A 12,932-nucleotide genomic window follows, 5' to 3' on the forward strand; every position below is an offset into this window, starting at 1 on the left:
TAGAGCCCTCAATGTACAACCGAACTGGGATTCCATCTGCCTCTGACGGCTTATTTGTTTTCAACTCTTCTAGATGTTTCTTTAGCCAGGGATGCCTGTTTCTTCGTCCTCCCTGCTGAAGTCTGTGCGACAGTCAAACGACGGTTTGTTCGTACAATCCTTCTGCGTGGATCATTTCTTAAACGTGAAAGGTATAACATAAGCTTTCCATTTCCTGTCTTCTATTGCCAGCCCAGGCGGATCGACGAGTGAATGCATAGCAGCCCTCCACCCATTTAATGATTTTACGTCCGACCAGATTTTTCTCTGGTACTCAGCAAGATCTTTCGCTAAGGTACGCTACTGGAAGACCTTCTTATGGACGCACCAATTTCTACTAACTTTTGCCTCTCGACATTAGCCGAGAGTGCGACAAGCTCTGTTTCTTCAGTATCTTCCGAACCTGATTATCAAATCACGTGAGTCTTTTGCATCCTTAATCGACTTGCCTGGTACATCCAGAATGCGATTTACAATCGTTGTAAACTGTGCCCATAGGTTATCTACGTCCGTCATATGGGAACTAAATGATATCCGTTCATGACCTAAATGGGATACTAACAACTGCTTATCTGCTTTTTTTAGCATAAATACTCTCCTAGACCTCTTGATGGCTTTCTCAACTTTAGTAATCATCGTCGCTATGATATCGTGATCACTAATTCCTAAAATGAGATGGTAAATAAGATCAGGCTTGTATGTTGCTACGAAGTTTAAAATATGTCCATTACGTGTGGGTTGCCTAACTGGCAGGTCAAGGCAGTTACTGAAAAACGTGTTTACATGTACCTCACAACGCTGTCTGTCTATACCACCTGCAGTGAATCCATAGACGTCCCAGCCTATCCAGATTTCTGCCACGACGTGCATCGAAAGACTGGTGAGGGCACGAGACTCCCCAAAGAAGGCAAGAGCAACTCAGCCAAATTTGTCAGAATGGTGGAAGATAGCAGAGACTGGAGTAACAGCTGTTCTGCCTGAATTGGCAAAGGCAAGGACTCGTCCACAGACCCAGCAAATATCCTCGCTGATAAACACGGTACAGCAGGTCCTGGTGCACCAAACTACTAAAGCAGCCCAAGCAACACCTACTCCAAGTCCTATACCGCCAATAATATTTTTAAAAAAAGCAGTGACGAACCGTGAATTTACTTTCGGGCTGAGAACTTTGCCGCTCCCTTTTGACACGGCCGTAGTCACAACCGCTTTCAACAATCTCTGAAAGACTACACAGGTGCAAATCTGCAACACACCATATTACCTTAAAGTCACACGGCGTCACAGGTCGCACCGGCCAGATCGATGTCGTGGGTTCGCTCCTGTTGCTCTCGTGTCGGCCGCGAAGCCACTACCCCTCGCTACACGGCGCGGCCCACTGGACTCACGTGATGACCTCACATGCGCCGACGCTCAAGGCGGACAAGTCATCTGGTGTCTCAGTCGCGACCGACCAACCGACCGATCCAACCGCCAATGACCGTTGCCGGAGCAGCTAGAGAAGACTGGCGGCCTAACGCGCAGAATCACAAGGGGAGGCCGCCAATTGTGAAATTCAGATTCGATTCATACTGCGCATAATAAAAGCCCATGGCCAGAGGTGTAATGTGGCAAAGCACCAAGATGCACTTCTCAGCCGTTGTCGAGAAAATCGACAGTTAAAAGAAACCGTTGCGGTGAAATACTCTCTAGGATTAATGGTTTTCTACAGCGTCGTGGTGCAGCGGTAAGCCCTCGGGTTCGTAATCCGAAGGTCGCCGGATCGAATCTCGCGCCATGCAATTTTTTTTATTATTAGTTTTTTGTAATTCATATATATAATATATATATATTCCGAAACGAATACGTATAGCGTAAGTCAAACGTTCGAATTAGAATAGAGACCCCACGAACACAAATTCGCTGTGGCAGGTATATTATTAATGAATTGCTTATGCATGTTGGTGAAGGCGGATCGCTCTCCAGTTGTACCGCCTCCATTTTTCCGTTTTTTTTTTTAACAGGGTGTACCATAGCTCTCCCGTCTACACTGATTTTCGACGATGTTATAAGTTGCGCTAGGGACCGCATCTACCTTCTTTCGAACTTAGCACGCAACTACGCTAGTTATGCCGCGGCTCGTTTCGGCGCATTCAACATCTCTCCTTCAACTGTAACGAGCGAGTAACGGAGTTTATATTTCATACCTGCCACAGCGAATTTGTGTTCGTGGGGTCTCTATTCTAATTCGAACGTTTGACTTACGCTATACGTATTCGTTTCGGAATATCGTTTCTACGTCTTCCGTTAACTATACGTGGTTAACATTATGAAGACAATTAATAACATTTGTGAAATACAACTTTGTTTGCGGAAAACATAATGAAGTTCGAAGTCGCCAGTTTTTGCACGACAAACGACTTTCAACAACTTATTATATGCATAATTGTTGCAACTGATTGCCGGGATATATATATATATATATATATATATATATATATATATATATATATATATATATATATATATATGACAGTCTGCTTAAGGCAGTGGCGCGGCACGGACCTGCTGTCCCGGCCGCGGGCGCGCGTGAACGAGGAAGTGTTTACACCGCCGGTACTCGCGCGTGTTGTTGTCTGACTCGATCGCCATGGCACACAATTTTCGAAAGACTACGCTCCAATTTACGTTCGACAACGAATATGCCAGACCCAAAGCTTTCGAAATAGAGCGTTTTTTGAGGGACGAAGTTCGTTTACCTGCTGCAGACATAATTGGAATACACCTGTCCATTATAAGCAGTACAATGTACGTAAAGATGACCGATGAAGCTGCGTGTGAAAGAACACTCTCCGCTGCTCAAAGAGGATTTAAATTTCGACACTCTGATGGCCATATCAGCGATGTAACAGTAGCTCCTTCAGGATTGGGTGTGAGGGTCGTTCGGATCTTTGAATTGCCGTTTGAGGTGCCAGAATCGATGGTTACTGAATCGCTGCGACCATATGGAACGGTACTTAGTCATACGCCTGAACGCTGGGCTAGTTTTAATACCTATCCTGTGCTAAACGGCGTGCGACAGGTGCGGATCGTCCTTACTAAACATATCCCGTCTTATTTATACATTGGCGGATGTCGAGCTATTGTGATCTACGATGGCCAGCCACGCACCTGTTCTGGCTGTGGTGGAGAAGGACATATCCGCTCGGAGTGCATACAACGCCGCGTCGTGCAACTGCCACATGGAGACGCGTCACAGCGAGAAGTTCCCACGCAACTGCCGATGACGTACGTGTCGATGGCCCGCCGGGACGTATTGCCAAGTTCGGAGCGTGACAAGGGCGTGTTTATGCAAGAGCAGACCGAGTTACGGGAGCATGGAAGTGACTCGGAGAATGTCCCTACACCCATGTCACGACAGTTGTGGGAGGAACCTTCCGAAAACTCACATGTAGCACGCGACGTGGAAGTGGAGGTCCAGACGGTGGCGCCGGCAACGGACCAACGAACGACCGACGAACACAGTGAGGCAGCAGAGGGCAGGGCACGCAAACAGCGATCGCCGAAGCGTCGCAAAAAGCGTCGCCATAGTTCGGGTGACACGTCCCCCCCTAGCCTAGGGGACACGGAAGGTATCCTAGGCGAAGAACTGTCTGACACAGAACACGTGCCTTTAGAGGACGCTGACAGGATTCCGTCCGATGGTGACCGGATGTCCTGCCCTTCAGATGGTCCCTCTTCATTGACACCGACTGACCCAGCGCTACCGACGAAGGAGTCAGGGACACCAATGTCCCGGCAGCCACGTCGAAATACATCAGAGGACGTTTCTCGGATGGATGACCACTGCGACTGGGCGGAACCAGTCGAAGACATACAGGAATTGCCACCCCCAAATGATGACCACTCACCTACAAGATGCACACCACGGAACGACAACGAAGGAGGGCAGCCCGTTGGCGGGCACCCCTCTGAGCACGAATAGTGGACTAAAGCCCTTGGAGTTCTCAATGACATGACACGAGCATGACAACGACAACGAACCAAGCATATAAGGTGGGCACAGTGAACATTAACACCGCACGTTCGCTAGCAAAGATGCAACTTCTCCGGGACATGATTTACGCCACAGACGTTGATATTCTGCTGCTGCAGGAAACCTTCAATGCTGCTTTTCCCGACGTGCACGGATACAACACTTACCTAGCGCCGACTCCAGATGGAGGACGTGGCACAGCGATACTAGTCCGGGAAGGGATTCCGATGTGTGACCTCGATTACCTTCCTTCGGCTCGGGGTTTGGCTATGACCGTGAACGGCATTCGTATCGTCAACATCTATGCACCCTCCGGATCTGACAATCGACAGGCGCGTGCACGATTCTACTCGGAGGAGATTGCCCCCCTATTCCATGGGAGGTATGACCACATCTTGGTAGGGGGGGATTTTAACTGTGTACTCACACCGAAGGATCAAACTCCTAATTTCAGCTCCTGCCACGCATTGAACACGATCTGCCGGGACATGGCCCTTATGGACACGTGGGAAAAGATCCATGGGCAGCGAGAGGGCTACACGTATTTTACTAGCCACTCGGCGAGCAGGCTGGATCGGATTTATGTTTCTGACGGTTTAAGAGATCACGTGTTGGCTGCTGAACGTTGGCCCACAGCTTTTACGGATCACCTTGCATACTTATGCAGGTTAACCCTCCCACGGCAGAGGGTCTGGCGGAGATGTGGATTCTGACCACAATCTATTGGTTATGAACTGCAGATTGAAACTGAAGAAACTGCAAAAAGGTGGGAATTTAAGGAGATGGGACCTGGATAAACTGAAAGAACCAGAGGTTGTAGAGAGTTTCAGGGAGAGCATAAGGGAACAATTGACAGGAATGGGGGAAAGAAATACAGTAGAAGAAGAATGGGTAGCTCTGAGGGATGAAGTAGTGAAGGCAGCAGATGATCAAGTAGGTAAAAAGACGAGGGCTAATAGAAATCCTTGGGTAACAGAAGAAATATTGAATTTAATTGATGAAAGGAGAAAATATAAAAATGCAGTAAATGAAGCAGGCAAAAGGGAATACAAACGTCTCAAAAATGAGATCGACAGAAAGTGCAAAATGGCTAAGCAGCGATGGCTAGAGGACAAATGTAAGGATGTAGAGGCTTGTCTCACTAGGGGTAAGATAGATACTGCCTACAGGAAAATTAAAGAGACCTTTGGAGATAAGAGAACCACTTGTATGAATATCAAGAGCTCAGATGGCAACCCAGTTCTAAGCAAAGAAGGGAAGGCAGAAAGGTGGAAGGAGTATATAGAGGGTTTATACAAGGACGATGTACTTGAGGACAGTATTATGGAAATGGAAGAGGATGTAGATGAAGATGAAATGGGAGATAAGATACTGCGTGAAGAGTTTGACAGAGCACTGAAAGACCTGAGTCGAAACAAGGCCCCGGGAGTAGACAACATTCCATTAGAACTACTGACAGCCTTGGGAGAGCCAGTCCTGACAAAACTCTACCATCTGGTGAGCAAGATGTATGAGACAGGCGAAATACCCACAGACTTCAAGAAGAATATAATAATTCCAATACCAAAGAAAGCAGGTGTTGACAGATGTGAAAATTACCGAACTATCAGTTTAATAAGCCACAGCTGCAAAATACTAACACGAATTCTTTACAGACGAATGGAAAAACTGGTAGAAGCGGACCTCGGGGAAGATCAGTTTGGATTCCGTAGAAATGTTGGAACACGTGAGGCAATACTAACCTTACGACTTATCTTAGAAGAAAGATTAAGAAAAGGCAAACCTACGTTTCTAGCATTGGTAGACTTAGAGAAAGCTTTTGACAACGTTAACTGGAATACTCTCTTTCAAATTCTGAAGGTGGCAGGGGTAAAATACAGGGAGCGAAAGGCTATTTACAATTTGTACAGACACCAGATGGCAGTTATAAGAGTCGAGGGGCATGAAAGGGAAGCAGTGGTTGGGAAAGGAGTGAGACAGGGTTGTAGCCTCTCCCCGATGTTATTCAATCTGTATATTGAGCAAGCAGTAAAGGAAACAAAAGAAAAATTCGGAGTAGGTATTAAAATTCATGGATAAGAAGTAAAAACTTTGAGGTTCGCCGATGACATTGTAATTCTGTCAGAGACAGCAAAGGACTTGGAAGAGCAGTTGAACGGAATGGACAGTGTCTTGAAAGGAGGATATAAGATGAACATCAACAAAAGCAAAACGAGGATAATGGAATGTAGTCAAATTAAATCGGGTGATGCTGAGGGAATTAGATTAGGAAATGAGACACTTAAAGTAGTAAAGGAGTTTTGCTATTTAGGGAGTAAAATAACTGATGATGGTCGAAGTAGAGAGGATATAAAATGTAGACTGGCAATGGCAAGGAAATCGTTTCTGAAGAAGAGAAATTTGTTAACATCAAATATAGATTTAAGTGTCAGGAAGTCGTTTCTGAAAGTATTTGTATTGAGTGTAGCCATGTATGGAAGTGAAACATGGACGATAACCAGTTTGGACAAGAAGAGAATAGAAGCTTTCGAAATGTTGTGCTACAGAAGAATGCTGAAGATAAGGTGGGTAGATCACGTAACTAATGAGGAGGTATTGAATAGGATTGGGGAGAAGAGAAGTTTGTGGCACAACTTGACTAGAAGAAGGGATCGGTTGGTAGGACATGTTTTGAGGCATCAGGGGATCACAAATTTAGCATTGGAGGGCAGCGTGGAGGGTAAAAATCGTAGAGGGAGACCAAGAGATCAATACACTAAGCAGATTCAGAAGGATGTAGGTTGCAGTAGGTACTGGGAGATGAAGAAGCTTGCACAGGATAGAGTAGCATGGAGAGCTGCATCAAACCAGTCTCAGGACTGAAGACCACAACAACAATCTCCCTGACGGAAGCTTGTCGCATGCGAGCGGCGTTCGTATCGGTGGATTTTGATCGTGCCTTTGACAGGATCAACCATGATTTCCTTGACTCGACCATGAGACGCATGGCGATACCACAGGATTTTATTACCGTCCTCATGCGCCTCCTTCGCGGCGCTTCTTCGACGGTGAGAGTCAATGGCAGGGAGGTAGAAACGATTCCTGTTCGCAGCTCAGTTAGGCAAGGATGTCCCTTGTCGATGATACTGTTTACAATAGCGCTCGAACCATTGATGCAGACTCTTAGACGGACTCTAACAGGCGTCCGACTCCGTGCGAGCTCCTTCACGTGTCGTGCATATGCCGACGACTTGATGATACTCGTCCGGTCGGAGAACGAAGTCAGTCAGGTGGTTACCCTTCTTACTACGTACGGGTTAGCTGCGGGAAGCAGGGTCAACACGAATAAAACCAAGATCATGCACATCGGTCGAGGACTGGACGCTCTGCGAAGTCCGTTTACGACGGTGGACATCTTGCGATGCTTAGGTGTCTTGTTCACCCGATCGCTACGGCAATCAGCGGCGGCGAGCTATCGACGTCTCCTCCAGAACGTCCGACTGCACATACGCAACAATTCACTCCGAACGCACGACCTGCTCCAAAGGATGGACTACACTAACGTTCACCTGGCCTCGCGACTGCCGCACTTGGCACAGGTACTGCCAATGCCACATGGTATCGCTGACAGATTAATGGCGGCCTTTGGATATTATGTCAGCCAAGGAATGTTGTTTAAGATCAAATACGAGACTTTAACTCTCCCACACCATTCTGGAGGACTTAACCTCACGGATGTGCGGAACAAGGCTCTAGCTCTATACCTGCGAGCGACGCTACGAACTTGGAACCAGCGGCAACACGCCATCACGTCGGCCATCCTGGATGTGCTTCTTCCCACGTCCTTTGAACCACCGGTAGCAGTAGGCACTATCTCGCCCTCGTTTTCTCACGTCGCGCGATTTTTTGTTGATTTTAGTTATGTTCAGTTACAGATACCTTCTACCAGAATCCCCACTACCCGTGAGATATATCGATACTTGCGGCGTCATCATGGCAGCAATGTTGTCGAACTTAAATACCCAACACGAAACTGGCGACAGATTTGGCGAGCTGTCCATACACCTCTCCTCACCACGGCAGCGCGATCGTCATGGTATACACTAATCAACCGCAAGACAGTCAATCGCCAACGATTGTACGACATTCGCATGGTGGATTCCCCGCTCTGTCTTAGATGTGGCATGCAAGACACCGACGAACATTCTCTGCAGTGCGGTGAGGCAAAGGATGTTTGGCGACTGACGCAACGCATCATGGCCCTCCTCCGACACACCAACGAATCAACGATCACGACGGACGCTTTATTTTTCCCTGACCCTGTCTTTTTCCCCTCACAAAAAACATCGGCAATCCGATGGATTGGAGGACACGCATCGCACTACGTGCTCTCGCGGACCTTGATGTCGGTCATGGACTATTGGCATTATCTAATTGAACAACACGAAATCATCAGACGCCACTCTAAATATAAAACGCATTTTGCGAACTTTCTAGGCAGCATGTTTCATAACCCCCCGAAGCGGTGGGGAGTCCCAGGTTTACGTTGTTTCGAGGGATAGGATTTACTCCCAGTGAAGTGACGAGGATGTCACTTCGGCCCTATATTTATTTCCCTTCTTTTTTATATATGATTTTTCTTTTGGGACATTACAATTAAATGAATAACTAAAATATTTTTGTTACTATAAAAAAAATACAATATCAATCTTTCCTTCCCGCTGCCTCTCCCTTATCCTGTCAGGAGACGGGGACACCGTGGCCAGGCCTCCAAGTACGACCCCTGCCCACTCTGCCCCCTGACCTACAAAAAAAAAAAAATAAAAAATAAAAAAAAAAAAAATAAATAAATAAATAAATCTCGCGCCATGCAATTTTTTTTATTATTAGTTTTTTGTAATTCATATATATAATATATATATATTCCGAAACGAATACGTATAGCGTAAGTCAAACGTTCGAATTAGAATAGAGACCCCACGAACACAAATTCGCTGTGGCAGGTATATTATTAATGAATTGCTTATGCATGTTGGTGAAGGCGGATCGCTCTCCAATTGTACCGCCTCCATTTTTCCGTTTTTTTAACAGGGTGTACCATAGCTCTCCCGTCCACACTGACTTTCGACGATGTTATAAGTTGCGCTAGGGACCGCATCTACCTTCTTTCGAAGTTAGCACGCAACTACGCTAGTTATGCCGCGGCTCGTTTCGGCGCATTCAACATCTCTCCTTCAACTGTAACGAGCGAGTAACGGAGTTTATATATCATACCTGCCACAGCGAATTTGTGTTCGTGGGGTCTCTATTCTAATTCGAACGTTTGACTTACGCTATACGTATTCGTTTCGGAATATCGTTTCTACGTCTTCCGTTAACTATACGTGGTTAACATTATGAAGACAACTAATAACATTTGTGAAATACAACTTTGTTTGCGGAAAACATAATGAAGTTCGAAGTCGCCAGTTTTTGCACGACAAACGACTTTCAACAACTTATTATATGCATAATTGTTGCAACTGATTGCCGGGATATATATATATATATATATATATATATATATATATATATATATATATATATATATATATATATATATATATATATATATTTGAATTACAAAAAACAAATACTAAAAAAAATTTGCATGGTGCGAGATTTTTTTTTTTCGTTATTGATCGTTGTGATTGGTCGTTGCGGACGTCGTAAAACATCCGTTGAAGTTCGTTGTTGATCGATTAGCTCAGTTTTTTTATTACAGAGGGCTGTTAACCCTCTGACCGAACACTGAGCTACCGTGCCGGCTACTTCACCGCAACGGTTTCTTTTAACTGTCGATTTTCTCGACAGCGGCTGAGAAGTGCATCTTGGTGCTTTGCCACATTACACCTCTGGCCATGAGCTTTTATTATGCACAGTATGAATCGAATCTAAATTTCACAATTGGCGGCCTCCCCTTGTCAGATGCAGGAACTCAGCCGCCGACCGGGCGACCACTCGTCGAGTTCTCTCACTGCGCCACAAATTCGGACGCGAGACTGGCCCCAGACTGATTCCAGACTCACCCAGACTGACCGACTGGCGAGCTCATGGCGCCCCTTAAATGTACGTGAGCAGGCAACCTTTCCCCTTTCCCACCAGAGGGAGACACCAAAGCTGCGATTTCCACAGCGGCGCCACCGCCAGAAACAGAGGGCGACTACTTCACACTACGCGCTGCGGCGCGCCCTTCAAAACAGCAATTTTTACCACGGCTCCAGCTAAAACTGTATGATCTGGATAGTTTCGCGCTACTGAGCACAGGCTTTCGTTGAATGATTCTACAACTGTCAACGGTGGAGTGAGATGGCCGGTAAAAACATTCAATAATTAATCTGAGTTCACTAGGCACGCCAGTTGTGTCCAGACGTCTTCACAGACAGACTCAATTTCGGCCTCGACAGGCAAAAGATTTTGTCAACAGTAACGAAAACTCCCCCTCCTAAGGGCGCCTAGTCTGTCTTTTCGATATACGTTCGAACCTAACATTTCATGCCATGTGTTCATGCAGATGTCGATAGGTACTTGTCTGTTTCAAAGAACCTGTAGTCCTCTAGCTATCTCGTGGAGTAGTACGCCGCTGAATGGAGACTGTGAGTTAAGACTCAGCGAGCTGAGATCTGACGTGAGTCAGTCAATAGGAGAGCTTGCCGGCAGAATCGGGTCGTGTAGGCTTAAGTCTTGTTAAAACTCGATTTAATTAATCCGTTGCGCTATTTGAAAGTTCTTTCCACTACGAAACTTGAAAACAAAGTAAGTAGTATTGCACTTATTCGCGTATGGATCACAGTTTTACATAAAGGGGTAATGTTTCAGAGCACTAACAATCGGAGTCATATTCTCTTAAGTAGACACAGGTTAAATTAAAAAGTAGTGCGAAGGAATAGCAATGGTAATGTTACTGACGAAACGTCACCAAACCAGAGTTAGTAAACACAATTTTTCGAAATTATTTCAACAAAGAAGACGAAGTACACATTCCACAATTCGAAACAGGAACAATTAGCAACACGAGTAACTTGCAAATATATGTCCTCGGTGTAGCAAAGTACTTAAATCATTTAATGACGACGAGGCCTGCGTTCCAAAACGTATACCAGTCTGGTTTCTTTCAGAGTCTGCCGACACAGTAGCTGCATACTAAGCAATCATATACAACCGGTCTCTCGGCATAAGATCCGTAACTAATGACTGAAAAGTTGCACAGATCACACCAATATTCAGGAAAGGAAATAGGAGTAATCTGCTGTATTACATACCCACATAAGTAACATCGATTTGCGTTATGATTGTGGAACATACACTGTGTTCGAAAATTAAGAATTAGTTCGAAGAAAACAATTTATTGACAAACAGCTAGCGTGGGTTACGAAAATATCGTTCTTGCGAAACACAGCAGCTCTTAACTATCACAAAGTAAACAGTGCTATCGACAGGGGACGTTGAACTCGCGTTTTTAGATTTCCAGAAGACTTTAGACATCGTTCCTCACAAGCGACTTCTAATCATATTGCATGCCTACGGAGCATCAACCAGTTGTGCGACTGGATTCTTGATTTCCTGTCGAAAATGTCAAAGTTCGTAATAACAGCTGAAAAGTCATTGAGTAAAACAGAAGTAATATTTTTCTTGCCCCAAAAAGGTGTTACAGGCCCTTCGTTGTTCCTAACTTATATAAGCGATTTAGGAGACACTCTGAGTAGCCCTCTCAGACTGTCTGCAGACGATGCTGTCATTTACCGTCTTGTAAAGTCATCAAATGACCAAAGCCAATTGCAAAATGATGTAGATAAGATAATTGTCTGGTACGAAAAGTGGCAATGGACTCTAAATAATGAAAAGTGTAGTCATCCACATGAGCACTAAGAGGAATCCGCTGAATTCCGGTTACAGCATAAATCATACAAATATAAAGTCTGTGAATTGAACTAAGTGCTTAGGGATTACAGTTACGAATAACTTGAACTGGAACGGTCACATAGACAATGTTGTGAGGAAAGTGAATCAAAGATTACGGTTTAATTGGCAGAACACTTAGAAAATGCAGCAGACCTACTAAAGAGACTGCCTACACTAAGCTTGTGAGTGCTCTTCTGGAGTACTGCTGTGTGCCGCGTGTGGTAGCCGCGCGGTCTGAGGCGCCTTGTCACGGTCCGTGCGGCTGCCCCCGTCGGAGGTTCGGGTCCTCCATCGGGCATGGCTGTGTGTGTTGTCCATAGCGTAAGTTAGTTTCAGTTAGATTAAGTAGTGTGTAGGCTTAGGGACTGATGACCTAAGCCGTTTGGTCCCATAAGATCTTACCACAAATTTACAATTTAATTTTCAGAATGAGATTTTCACTCTGCAGTGCAGTGTGCGCTGATATGAAACTTCCTGGCAGATTAAAACTGTGTCCCGAGCCGAGACTCGAACTCGGGACCTTTGCCTTTCGCGGGCAAGTGCTCTACCAACTGAGCTACCCAAGCACGACTCACATGCAGTCCTCACAGCTTTACTTCTGCTAGTATCACGTCACCTACCTTCCAAACTTTACAGAAGCTCTCCTGCGAACCTTACTGAAAGCACTTGCCCGCGAAAGGCAAAGGTCCCGAGTTCGAGTCTCGGCCCGGCACACAGTTTTAATCTGCCACGAAGTTTCAATTTAATTTTTACTGCTGTGCTGGGTGTGGGACATTCATCAGATAGAATTGACGGAGGATATCGAAAAAACTGAAAGAAGGGCAGCTCGTTATGCATTATCCCGAAATACGGGAGACAAAAGAACCACAGATATGATACACGAACTGGGGTGGCACTCATGAAAACAAAGGTGTTTTTCGTTGCGGCAGGATGCTCTCATGGAATTTCAGTCATCAGCTTG

The 12,932-nt window shown here is 45.5% G+C and overlaps 1 non-coding gene across 1 annotated transcript; it reads right to left on the bottom strand.

The window, feature by feature from the left end:
- Positions 1–12,462: 12,462 nt before the first annotated feature.
- Positions 12,463–12,537, bottom strand: Trnas-cga (transfer RNA serine (anticodon CGA)). Its single transcript has one exon. It is a non-coding gene; the product is annotated as a tRNA-Ser (tRNA).
- Positions 12,538–12,932: the final 395 nt, after the last annotated feature.

Source organism: Schistocerca nitens, chromosome 7 (assembly GCF_023898315.1).
Source record: "Schistocerca nitens isolate TAMUIC-IGC-003100 chromosome 7, iqSchNite1.1, whole genome shotgun sequence".
NCBI lineage: Eukaryota > Metazoa > Arthropoda > Insecta > Orthoptera > Acrididae > Schistocerca > Schistocerca nitens.